Source organism: Aegilops tauschii, chromosome 6, assembly GCF_002575655.3.
Source record: "Aegilops tauschii subsp. strangulata cultivar AL8/78 chromosome 6, Aet v6.0, whole genome shotgun sequence".
Lineage (NCBI taxonomy): Eukaryota > Viridiplantae > Streptophyta > Magnoliopsida > Poales > Poaceae > Aegilops > Aegilops tauschii.
Genome location: NC_053040.3, coordinates 58166640 through 58180601, shown reverse-complemented (window position 1 = coordinate 58180601; position 13962 = coordinate 58166640).

The window sequence follows — 13962 nt, the reverse complement described above, 5'->3', positions numbered from 1 at the left end:
TTATTTTCTTGTTACGATGATTTTCCACTTCACTCTGAAATTATATGAACTTTTCAAATGTTTCAGACTTATGTTTCATCAAGTAGATATACCCATATCTACTCAAATAATCTGTGAAGTTCATAAAATAACAATACCCGCCGCGAGCCTCAACACTCATCAGATCGCATACATCAGTATGTATTATTTCCAGTAAGTCAGTTGCTCGCTCCATTGTTCCGGAGAACGGAGTCTTAGTCATCTTGCCCATAAGGCATGGTTCGCAAGCATCAAGTGATTCCAAAAGCCCATCAGCATGGATTTTCTTCATGCGCTTTACACCAATATGACCTAAACGGCAGTGCCACATATAAGTTGCACTATCATTATTAACTTTGCATCTTTTGGCTTCAATATTATGAAAATGTGTATCACCATGATCGAGATCCAACAAACCATTTTCATTGGGTGTATGACCATAGAAGGTTTTATTCATGTAAACAGAACAACAATTATTCTCTAACTTACATGAATAACCGTATTGCAATAAACATGATCCAATCATATTCATGCTCAACGCAAACACTAAATAACATTTATTTTAGGTTCAACACTAATCCTGAAAGTATAGGGAGTGTGCGATGATGATCATATCAATCTTGGAACCATTTCCAATACACATCGTCACTTCACCTTTAACTAGTCTCTGTTCATTCTGCAACTCCCGTTTCGAGTAACTATCCTTAGCAACTGAACTAGTATCAAATACTGAGGGGTTGCTATAAACACTAGTAAAGTACACATCAATAACATGTATATCAAATATACCTATGTTCACTTTGCCATCCTTCTTATCCGCCAATTACTTGGGGTAGTTCCGCTTCCAGTGACTAGTCCCTTTGTAGTAGAAGCACTCAGTTTCAGGCTTAGGTCTATACTTGGGCTTTTTCACTTGAGCAGCAACTTGCTTGTCGTTCTTCTTGAAGTTCCCCTATCTTCCCTTTGTCCCTTTACTTGAAACTAGTGGTTTTTGTTTACCATCAACACTTGATGATTTTCTTGATTTCTACCTTCGTCGATTTCAGCATCACGAAGAGCTTGGGAATCGTTTCCGTTATCCCTTGCATATTATAGTTCATCACGAAGTTCTACTAACTTGGTGATGGTGACTAGAGAATTCTGTCAATCACTATTTTATCTGGAAGATTAACTCCCACTTGATTCAAGCGATTGTAGTACCCAGAAAATCTGAGCACATGCTCACTACTTGAGCTATTCTCCTCCATCTTTTAGCTATAGAACTTGTTGGAGACTTCATATCTCTCAACTCGGGTATTTGCTTGAAATATTAACTTCAACTCCTGGAACATCTCATATGGTCCATGACGTTCAAAACGTCTTTGAAGTCCCGATTCTAAGCCATTTAAGCATGGTGCACTAAACTATCAAGTAGTCATCATATTGAGCTAGCCAAACGTTCATAACATCTGTATCTGCTCCTGCAATAGGTTTGTCACCTAGCGGTGCATCAAGGACATAATTCTTCTGTGCAGCAATGAGGATAAACCTCAGATCACGGATCCAATCCGCATCATTGATACTAACATCTTTCAACTTAGTTTTCTCTAGGAACATATCAAAAATAAAACAGGGGAGCTAAACGTGAGCTATTGATCTACAACATAGATATGCTCATAATACCAGGACTAAGTTCATGATAAATTTAAGTTCAATTAATCATATTACTTAAGAACTCCCACTTAGATAGACATCCCTCTAATCCTCTAAGTGATCACGTGATCCATATCAACTAAACCATGTCCGATCATCACGTGAGATGGAGTAGTTTCAATGGTGAACATCACTATGTTGATCATATCTACTATATGATTCACGCTCGACCTTTCGGTCTCAGTGTTCCAAGGCCACATCTGTTATATGCTAGGCTCGTCAAGTTTAACCTGAGTATTCCGCGTGTGCAACTGTTTTGCACCCGTTGTATTTGAACGTAGAGCCTATCACACCCGATCATCACGTGGTGTCTCAGCACGAAGAACTTTCGCAATGGTGCATACTCAGGGAGAACACTTTTATCTTGAAATTTAGTGAGAGATCATCTTATAATGCTACCGTCAATCAAAGCAAGATAAGATGCATAAAAGATAAACATCACATGCAATCAATATAAGTGATATGATATGGCCATCATCATCTTGTGCTTGTGATCTCCATCTCCGAAGCACCATCATGATCACCATCGTCACCGGCATGACACCATGATCTCCATCATCTTGATCTATATCAATGTGTCGTCACATGGTCGTCTCGCCAACTATTGCTCTTGCAACTATTGCTATCGCATAGCGATAAAGTAAAGCAATTATTTGGCGCTTGCATCTTATGCAATAAAGAGACAACCATAAGGCTTCTGCCAGTTGCCGATAACTTCAACAAAACATGATCATCTTATACAACAACTTATATCTCATCACGTCTTGACCATATCACATCACAACATGCCCTGCAAAAACAAGTTAGACGTCCTCTACTTTGTTGTTGCAAGTTTTACGTGGCTGCTACGGGTTGAGCAAGAACCGTTCTTACCTACGCATCAAAACCACAACGATAGTTCGTCAAGTTAGTGATGTTTTAACCTTCACAAGGACCGGGCATAGCCACACTCGGTTCAACTAAAGTTGGAGAAACTGACACCCGCTAGTCACCTGTGTGCAAAGCACGGCGGTAAAACCAGTCTCGCGTAAGCGTATGCGTAATGTCGGTCCGGGTCGCTTCATCCAACAATACCGCCGAACCAAAGTATGACATGCTGGTAAGCAGTATGACTTGTATCGCCCACAACTCACTTGTGTTCTACTCGTGCATATAACATCAACGCATAAAACCTGGCTGGGATGCCACTGTTGGGGAACGTAGTCATTTCAAAAATTTCCTACGCACACACAAGATCATGGTGATGCATAGCAACGAGAGGGGAGAGTGTGTCCACGTACCCTCGTAGACCGAAAGCGGAAGCGTTAGCACAACGCGGTTGATGTAGTCGTACGTCTTCACGATCCGACCGATCCAAGTACCGAACGCACGGCACCTCCGAGTTCAGCACATGTTCAGCTCGATGATGTCCCACGAGCTCCGATCCAGCAAAGCTTCGAGGGAGAGTTCCGTCAGCACGACGGCGTGGTGACGATGATGATGTTCTACCGACGCAGGGCTTCGCCTAAGCACTGCTACGATATTATCGAGGTGGACTATGGTGGAGGGGGGCACCGCACACGGCTAAGAGATCCAAAGGATCAATTGTTGTGTCTCCAAGGGGTGCCCCCCTCCCCGTATATAAAGGAGTGGAGGAGGGGGAGGGCCGACCCTCTCTATGGCGCGCCCTAGGAGGAGTCCTACTCCCACCGTGAGTAGGATTCCCCCCTTCCAAGTAGTAGGAGTAGGAGTCAAGGAAAGGGGAAAGAGAAGAGAAGGAAGGAGGGGGCGCAGCCCCTCCCCCTAGTCCAATTCGGACTAGGCCTTGGGGGGCGCAGCCTCTCCTCTCTCTTTCCCCTAAAGCCCAATAAGGCCCATATACTCCCCGGCGAATTCCCGTAACTCTCCGGTACTCCGAAAAATACCCGAATCACTCAGAACCTTTCCGATGTTCGAATATAGTCGTCCAATATATCGATCTTTATGTCTCGACCATTTCGAGACTCCTCGTCATGTCCCCGATCTCATCCGGGACTCTGAACTACCTTCGGTACATCAAAACACATAAACTCATAATATAACCGTCATCGAACTTTAAGCGTGCGGACCCTACGGGTTCGAGAACAATGTAGACATGACTGAGACACGTCTCCAGTCAATAACCAATAGCGGAACCTGGATGCTCATATTGGCTCCCACATATTCTACGAAGATCTTTATCGGTCAAACCGCATAACAACATACGTTGTTCCCTTTGTCATCGGTATGTTACTTGCCCGAGATTCGATCATCGGTATCTCAATACCTAGTTCAATCTCGTTACCGGCAAGTCTCTTTACTCGTTCCGTAATACATCATCCCGCAACTAACTCATTAGTTACAATGCTTGCAAGGCTTATAGTGATGTGCATTACTGAGTGCGCCCAGAGATACCTCTCCGACAATCGGAGTGACAAATCCTAATCTCGAAATACGCCAACCCAACAAGTACCTTCGGAGACACCTGTAGAGCACCTTTATAATCACCCAGTTACGTTGTGACGTTTGGTAGCACACACAGTGTTCCTCCGGTAAACGGGAGTTGCATAATCTCATAGTCATAGGAACATGTATAAGTCATGAAGAAAGCAATAGCAACATACTAAACGATCAAGTGCTAAGCTAACGGAATGGGTCAAGTCAATCACATCATTCTCCTAATGATGTTATCCCGTTAATCAAATGACAACTCATGTCTATGGTTAGGAAACATAACCATCTTTAATTAACGAGCTAGTCAAGTAGAGGCATACTAGTGACACTCTGTTTGTCTATGTATTCACACATGTATTATGTTTACGGTTAATACAATTCTAGCATGAATAATAAACATTTATCATGATATAAGGAAATAAATAATAACTTTATTATTGCCTCTAGGGCATATTTCCTTCATCTTCTTCAATATTTTCAGTAGCTTCTCAAATACTTTGTCAGGCACAGCATTCTCTGCCTTCCACTGCAGCAATTCCAGTACGGTACCAAGCTTTGTGTTGCCATCTTCGCAATTGGGGTACAACCCTTTTTTGTGATCCTCTAACATGCGATCAAACTTCAGCTTCTCCTTTTCACTTTCGCACTGTCTCCTTGCATCAACAATGACCCGGCGGAGATCATCATCGGGCACATCGGCTGGTTCCTCTTGATCTTCAGCTTCCCCCGTTGCAGCATCACCGTATTCAGGGGGCACATAGTTGTCATCGTCCTCTTCTTCTTCGTTGTCTTCCATCATAACCCATATTTCTCCGTGCTTGGTCCAAACATTATAGTGTGGCATGAAACCCTTATAAAGCATGTGGGTGTGAAGGGTTTTCGAGTCAGAGTAAGACTTCGTATTCCCACAGCTAGGGCAGGGACAGCACATAAAACCATTCTGCTTGTTTGCCTCAGCCACTTCGAGAAAATTATGCACGCCCTTAATGTACTCGGAGGTGTGTCTGTCACCGTACATCCATTGCATGTTCATCTGCATGCATTATATATAATTAAGTGTGTCAAAAACCATTACAAAACATCATGAATATATAAGTGACCAAATTAATAGAAGTTCATCATCACATTAAAACCAAAGTACATACATAGTTCTCATTGAACAACATATAGCTCTCCAGAGCATCTAATTAAACCATTCATTGAAGCTATGTAAAACATTTCAATGCAACAACAAATGCGATCATAATCGCAACCAAGGTAACAATTGATCCAACGGCATAATGATACCAAGCCTCGGTATGAATGGCATATTTTCTAATCTTCAAATGCATTGCGTCCATCTTGATCTTATGATCATCGACGACATCCGCAACATGCAACTCCAATATTGTCTTCTCCTCAATTTTTTTATTTTTTCCTTCAAGTAATTGTTTTCTTCTTCAACTAAATTTAACCTCTCGACAATAGGGTCGGTTGGAATTTCTGGTTCACATACCTCCTAGATAAATAAAATCTGTGTCATGTTGGTCGGCATAATTGTCATAAACAATAAATGGACTGAATAGTTATAAAAGATAATATATATACCACATCCGAATCATAGACAGGACGAGGGCCGACGGGGGCGGATACCAAAACCATCGCACTATATAATAACAAGCAATAATAAAAGTAAGAAAAATTAGACAAGTATATATCTAATCATACAAGTAAGAATTTTTTTTCAGAAAGAAGATAAGAACAAGTGGCTCACCATGGTGGTGCTGGCGACGAGATCGGCGCGGGCGATCGATGGCGGTGAAGACGGGGACGGGACGTGACGGACCGGTAAACCTAGACAAATCTTGAGGAAAATGAAGTTTGGAGGTCGAGCTTCGAGAGGAGAAAGCTTAACTAGTGTGGCTCGGGCATTTCATCGAACACCTCATGTGCATAGGAGGTGAGCTAGAGCACCACAAAGCTCTCCCCTCGCTGGCCAGAAAAACAGAGCAGTGTGGAGTGCTCTGCTCGCCGGTGATGGGGTATATATAGGCACCTCATTGGTCCCGGTTCATGGCTGGAACCGGGACTAAAGTCACCCCTTTTGTCCCGGTTCCAGCCACGAACCGGGACCAATGGCTGTGGGCCAGGAGCGGGCCAGGAGCGAGGACCATTGGTCCCGGTTCGTGCCTGGAACCCGGACAAATGGGTCCAGACGAACCGGGACAGATGCCCCACGAGGCCCGGCCGGCCCCCTGGGCTCACGAACCGGGACGTATGCAACCATTGGTCTCGGTTCGTGCCTGAACTGGGACTAATGGGCTGGTCAGGCCTCAATCAAAGCCCTGTTTTCTACTAGTGTGATGAGTTGAGACATCGTGGCTTAGAACTATATTGTAATCATGCGGTTGATCAAGCCTTCAACCCACTTTTCATTTTGTAGAGATACGTTTAACATATTTGAACTCCAAATTTTTGCTCTGGCCTCCCAAAAGGAAAATAGAAGAAAAGCCTTGTTTTTAGGTTGAGAGGCTTCTCGACTGTAGCATGACCATGCCTCGTTTACATTTCAACGATTAAGTTACATGCATGCAATGTTATCAAAGAATATTACATTGTATCACAACTCAGCTGCTCCCAACTACTATATGGTACTGCTAGCAAGCTAGTAATTAATTGCATTGGTGGTGATATCTCCATATATGTAGCTAGATTGAGAGTGAGCTCACAATACAAATCATACAACCATATATCATCGACATATTTACTGGTTAGTTACATTCATCAATCGGGTCTGAGTAGTGCCACACTATTACTAGGTACGACTAGGCACATTTTTTTTCTAAAGAAATTTGAACCTCCAAAACACACTAATGTGTGATACTCCATGCGTTAATAATGCCTGGCTCATATACTTGTTCCGTGTATGATCTCCTCCTTAAATGTTCATGGGTGTGGCTTGGGAGGTAGCGGGAATCTAGGGTGTGCGAATGTATTAGATTATGCTGGGAAATTGCAAAGAAACATGAGTGGTGCGAAAGGAAACTACATATGCTCAATTTTCTTCGTGTCACATGTCTTCATTGGCTGAGATTCATGGGAAACTTACTGGGTCATGGCCCCGTCTTCCGAAATTGCAAAACATAAATACACAACTAGTATTAATTTGCCTGGACTAGTCTGTGCTGCTTCTACTCTGACCTATGGGTTGCTTTGTGAGTTGCTACAATATGAGTCTGTAAGCTGGAGTTGCGTCTATTCGTGGTCTAGCTCTCTTTTGGCATGAGTCTATGTACGTAGACGTTCAGGAAGCAAATGAAAGAATGATTGATGTGTACCTCCGTGTCTCGCCTGATGCACCACTTTGGAGGGCGACTTTCGTGTACGGCGAACCACGTGTGGAGAATCGGCATCTAATGTGGAACAAAATCAGAAGCTTGCACGCACAGAATACACTGCCGTGGATCCTTATTGGTGATTTCAACGAAGCCATGTGGGACTTTGAGCACCAGTCAGAGAAACCTCGAACACCCGGCCAGATGTTAAATTTTCGTGATACTTTGGAGTCTTGTGCGCTTACTGATCTTGGTTTTTCACGTCATCCCTTTACATACGATAATAGAAGAAGTGGACGTGCAAATGTCCAGGTCCGACTTGATAGAGCTGTTGCCTCGAATGAGTGGAGGGACATGTTCGGCCGCGCATCTATGACACACCTTGTCTCGCCAGTGTCAGACCACTGTCCTCTCCTTCTCAGGTGCGATCTGGATGAGGAGCAGAGGCCAAAAAGCAGTCGGAGATATGAGCTAATGTGGGAAAGATCTCCGGCGTTGGAAGCCATAATTGCCAACTCCTGGACAAGCAAAGGTACGAAACGGAACCTAGGTGATGTTCGGGAGGCCCTCGCATCAGTAATGAATGACTTGCATGTTTGGAGTAATAAAACATTCGGCAATGTTACGAGAGAACTGGAGAAATCACGGTCACGACTGGAGGAGCTCACTCATATGAACGCCGACCGGTGGGAGATAAGAGCAGAAATGGATAAAATGAATGAATTACTATATAGAGAGGAGATGTTGTGGCTTCAGAGATCGAGAATTCAGTGGCTAAAGGAGGGCGACCGGAATACTCAAATGTTTCATCGTAAGGCAGTGTGGAGAGCTAGGAAAAATAGAATAAAAAGTCTAACAGATGAGCAGGGTGTGGTACACACCGAACAACATATGATGCTACAGCTCGGTAATACTTATTTCCAGAATTTATTTTCAGCTAACCCTCTGCTTGATCCTAGAGATGTGTTACAGCTCATTCAACCCAAGGTATCCAGTGCAATGAATGACAAATTATGCAGAGAGTTCACGGACGAGGAGATTTCCAATGCTATGTTCCAAATAGGGCCGTTGAAAGCGCCCGGACCCGATGGTTTTCCAGCTAGATTTTTTAGCGACATTGGGCGGTGTTCAAGATTGAGATTACAGCTGCTGTTAAGTTGTTTTTTGATTAAGGGGTGATGCCTGAAGGAGTGAACACCACCACTATTGTACTAATCCCTAAGGTTGACACCCCAACTCGGCTCACAGATTTCAGACCGATTAGCCTCTGTATTGTGATTTATAAGGTCATTGCCAAGTGCCTAGTGAACAGGCTACGACCTATGCTGGATGAGCTTGTATCCCCGGTGCAGAGCGCCTTTGTACCAGGGAGGCTAATCAGCGACAACGCTTTAATTGCCTTTGAGTGTTTTCATGCAATAAAACAGGAAAAGGATCCAGAGCGGAGTTTTTGTGCGTACAAGTTGGACTTATCAAAGGCATATGACAGAGTGGACTGGGTGTTCTTGGAGCGAATGATGCAACAGTTGGGTTTCTCTCATCGGTGGGTGTCGTGGATAATGGAGTGTGTCACCTCGGTGAGATATAATGTGAAAATCAATGGAGCCCTCTCGGATTCGTTTGCGCCGTCCTGTGGATTACGACAGGGAGACCCCATCTCGCCTTTCCTATTCCTTTTTGTCGCTGATGGTTTGGATGCTTTACTGAAACAGGAGATTGAAGCTACCCGTATCTCGCCGCTGCGTGTTTGCCCTCAAGCCCCGGGCATCTCCCACCTCTTATTCGTGGACGACACACTTTTGTTCTTCCGAGCTAATGCAGTGGAGGCTGCTCATGTGAGGGCCGTTCTTGAGAGGTATGCAGCAGCGACCGGCCAGATTGTAAACCCGAACAAGTGTTCCATTATGTTTGGGCCAAGCTGTTCGGAGGTGAACAAACAGGAGGTGATGCACACTTTGGAGGTTGTCAATGCGAGCTTTGAAGAGAAGTACCTTGGTTTTCCTACTCCAAATGGCCGGTTATCTAAAGGGAAATTGAAGAGCGTTCAACAGCAACTTACCAAGAGAATAATCCAATGGGGGGAGCTCATGTCTCAGGCGGGAAGAGAGGTCCTTATAAAGGCCGTAGCACAAGCCCTTCCGACGTTCCTTATGAGCATTTTCAAGTTCCCAAGAAGCACATGCGATGACCTTGCACGCATGATCCGTAGCTACTGGTGGGGCGCATACAGAGGGAAGAGGAAGACGCACTGGAAGGCTTGGGATCACTTGCTGCGGCCAAAAGCTGCTGGTGGGATGGGTTTCAAGGATTTTAGGATGTTCAATCAAGCCTTGTTGGCAAGGCAAGCTTGGAGATTGCTGGTCAACCCTGAGAGTCTCTGTGCAAGAGTCTTGAAAGCACGTTACTATCCCAATGGACGGCTAGAGGACACGGTTTTCTCCACAAATGCATCACAAACTTGGCAGTCCATCGTCCATGGGTTGGAGCTTTTGAAACAAGGCCTGATTTGGCGTATTGGTAATGGCAGATCGGTTCGTATTTGGAGGGACCCTTGGATCCCTCACCCCACTGGTCGCCCTCCAATATCGCAACAAGGTAGATGTAGACTGCGAAGGGTCAGCGAATTACTTGATGAAACGGGTGCATGGCGGTCAGACTTACTGCAGCAGTACTTTTTGCCTGTTGACGTCCATCATATCATGAAGATAAAGGCCTCTCCACGGCTAGGCGATGACTTTATTGCATGGGGGGCTGAACGTACTGGTATCTTCACCGTACGTAGTGCGTACCGACTGGCACTCGAGGACAAGTTGCGTCCCTCTTCAGTCGCGGCGAGCAGGGCACCGGACGGGCGACGTGCCGTCTGGGCTTTTTTATGGAGGTGCCCTGCTCCTCCAAAGGTGCGTGTCTTTGGTTGGCGTGTGGCTACGAATGCTCTCGCAACTTGGGCAAATAAATTTGCACGCCAGATGGAGCTTACTGACGTGTGCCCTCTCTGTGGTCTCGAGCGCGAGGACACGTTTCATGTGTTTTGCAGGTGCCCAAGAGCTGTTGATCTGTGGCAAGCCATGGCGCAAGTTTGGCGGATACCTGATGTTAAATCAATCCGCAATACAGGACCGGAGTGGTTCCTGAATCTCATCGCGGAGTGTGACGAGGGTGACCGCCTCAGAGTCCTCATGCTTATGTGGAGATGCTGGCACGTGCGTAACGAGATCCAACATGACAAGGCACCGCCACCCATGGAGGTGTCCCGACGGTTCCTTCAAAGCTACGTCACCTCACTGTTGGGGATCCAACAATACCCGGCCGGGGACTGGGACAAAGGAAAGATGGTCACTCAACTAGAGGGAGCGGAGCAGCCAATATCGCATGTGGACGTAAGCTGGAAGTCTCAGCGCAAGTGGAGCCCGCCTCCGGAAGGTTGGGCGAAGCTCAACGTGGATGGGTCATTCTCACACGAGGATGGAAGCGCCGGTGCCGGCATGATCTTGCGCGGGCACGACGATGCCATCATTTTCTCTGCATGCCGTTCGCTTCGGTCATGCCCGGACCCATTGCACGCTGAGTTGGCCGGGTGCACGGAGGGACTCGGCCTAGCTTTGCAGTGGACGGAGTTGCCGATTATCCTAGAGTGTGACAGTATGCAGGCCGTCCAGATGATCAAGGCAAAAGGACCGGATCGTTCCCAGCATGCGATGGTGGTCTCAGAAGTAAAGAGTCTTATGGGTACAAGGGAGTATTGTGTTACTCACATCTCTAGAGAGCAAAATAATGTTAGTCATGTGTTAGCAAACTTCGGTCGAACGGAGAACCGTACTGTGGTCTGGCTCCACTCTGGACCTGCTAATGTCCCTGGTCTGTGTAGGGATGAATTCGTGTGCTCTTGAGTAATACAATCCTTTTACCCCCACACAAAAAAAAATCCTCCAAATCAGTATTATAGATCTTACTTCTCTGATTCTCTCTCACTCCCCCAATCCCAATCTCCTACCCAACCCCAAACCAGCTAGCATGTGGCCACACTTCCAATCATCAACCGTGCAAGTTGCAGCTCCAAATTTGTGACTGACTGACCATGGCGGAAAAGTTGCACACCGAGAACACAACATCCAGCAAGATATGTATACACACACACGAAGCGTTCATTTTATTCCTTCAATTATATTCACTACTTTGTCGATGATCTACTGATGTAAACCCCAAAATGAAAAGAGAACTGCTATACAAACGACGCTTCATGGGCGATTTCAGCACGACACTTCATAGCATACCATCCATTCAAAACGGCAATGTACAGCAAGTGGTTTGATTAGGCATCGTAGAAGGAAGGGATGTCGTCCGTGAAGTAGTTTCGAAATCAAAACCACCCGAGGGCTGGAGTTTTAGATATTTTTTCTACGCACTAATTGAGTCACTTTGCTTATTTTGCAAAAACAAACCCACTATTGTTTGTAAATTCTAAGCCAGCAGCATGTCCTTTGCTGTTTGTCATGCTCTGCCACTGCGTGTCTTGATGAGCTTGTCCATTCATCCTCATGAAACATGTTTTGCAACACAAAGAAGCAGTGCATTGAAGAGCTCAGCATATGTAGGTAAAGAGCTTACAACACAAGAGACATTACGGCACTCCCAACCCTTGTTTCCTGACATGGGTTCATAGGAGAAAATCTGATATGGCGGTGTTATTAAGGGAGAGAGAAAATGTTGTTCTATGGATTGCATGTTCATCCTCCTAAACCAGTGTTCTACTTGACATAGCTCCGATGCTTAGATGGTCTATTTAAATGGCTTGGCTGGATTTCTCTAAGAGCAACAAATACTGTGCATATTCATTTTTCACCTTTCTGGGTAGTGATGTAAGAGAATACCTACTACTATAATTGGGTTGTCTACTAATTTGAGAGAAAGGACAACTTAAGGTGATAAAAAATGATGAGGAAATGTTAGTTAAAATAGTATTTCCAATTAAATCGAACTGTTAAAATAGCATGTAAATTTTCATTATCATGGGTGTGTCTTGGCTTAAAAATTACTCTCGATGTCCCATAATATAAGACGTTATTACATCCAATATGTTAGTATATTTGATGTAATAACATTTTATATTATGGGACGAAGGGAGTAGTATATTGGCATTTGCATTTGATCAAATCTTCAAGTGACTTTTCCTTTTATAAATACATCTCTTAACATATTTGATCTCCGAGTTTCTGCTCGGGCCTCCCACAAGAAAACAATTGTTTTAGCACTTTTGCTTCGCTACACCCCCGCCATAAACACATTGACGGCCAAGATCTCTCTATACCTCTTGGTGGTCTTTTCACCCACGCCGATATGCGGCCTGCATATGCGGTACTTTTTTTTTCTTGCGGCACACTCAGTTGTTTTTCACTTTCTTTTTAAAAGAAAAAAGTGCAAGTACGATGAATCAAACTGAAGACCTCTTGGTCTAAGAGCATCTCTAGCAGACCCCGCATCCCGCTGGCCCGCAAAACGCGTTTGCAGTTCGCGGAAAAACGGCTTTGCGGGCTGGCGCGGACGGCCACGCAGAGGCAGACCCCCAAACGGACCCGTATAAAAGGATATTCGCGGAATATATTTTTTTACGGGTCGGTTTTGCGGGGTCTGCTCTTGCGCCGCTGCATCCCGCATCCCGCCGGTCCGCAAATGTCAATACCACACCATAAAATTAAAACAAACATCCACACTACAAAATAATTATTCAAATCATGGAAGCAAACTAAATAATTATTCAATACCAACACAATAAAACAATCATCCACATTACAAATAATTATTCAAATCACCGAAGCAAACTAAATAATGCAATATAAAACTTGTCCCGAATACAAATTCGGTACCTTCTCCGGAAGAGGTGCGGTGGATATGTTGGATTCTCCGCGAAGTAGTCTTGCATCAACATCTCGTTCCCGAGATGGCGATTACGAGGAATGCAAAGACGTCCGACGGTCGATCCTCGCCGCATCTTCCGGTTCTCGTCTTCGTGCTCCTTCACAGCAAGTGCCATCACTAATGTCTGCTGCCGAAAGGTCGCAAGCATCGTCTCAACATCCGAGCCGTCCGAATCGGACAAATCGGAGAGCAAGAACTTCTCGCACGGGCTCAATTCAATCTACATGGACAAGAATCGCACGCCGCGTCAATCAACTAGGCATAACACTCGGCACAAAGCACAAAACAAACACTGACCGACGGCTCATGTGGCGGGTGATCTCGGGCGCCGACGAGGGCGGTCGATCCCCGGCGGCGACAGCGACGAGGGGCGGCTCTTCTCGCCGGATCTGGTGGGGGCGGTGCAGCGAATCGGTGCTGGAGGGTGGGGGACGGCCCCGCGGCGCGATTCCGCCCGCAGATTTGGCCGGAATCGCCGGCGGTGGACTGGCGGTACCAAGGGCGGGCGGGCGGTGGAAGGAGATGGGAAAAGGGCGCGGGCTGAAATGTCCCTCCCGCCAACCGCTTCACT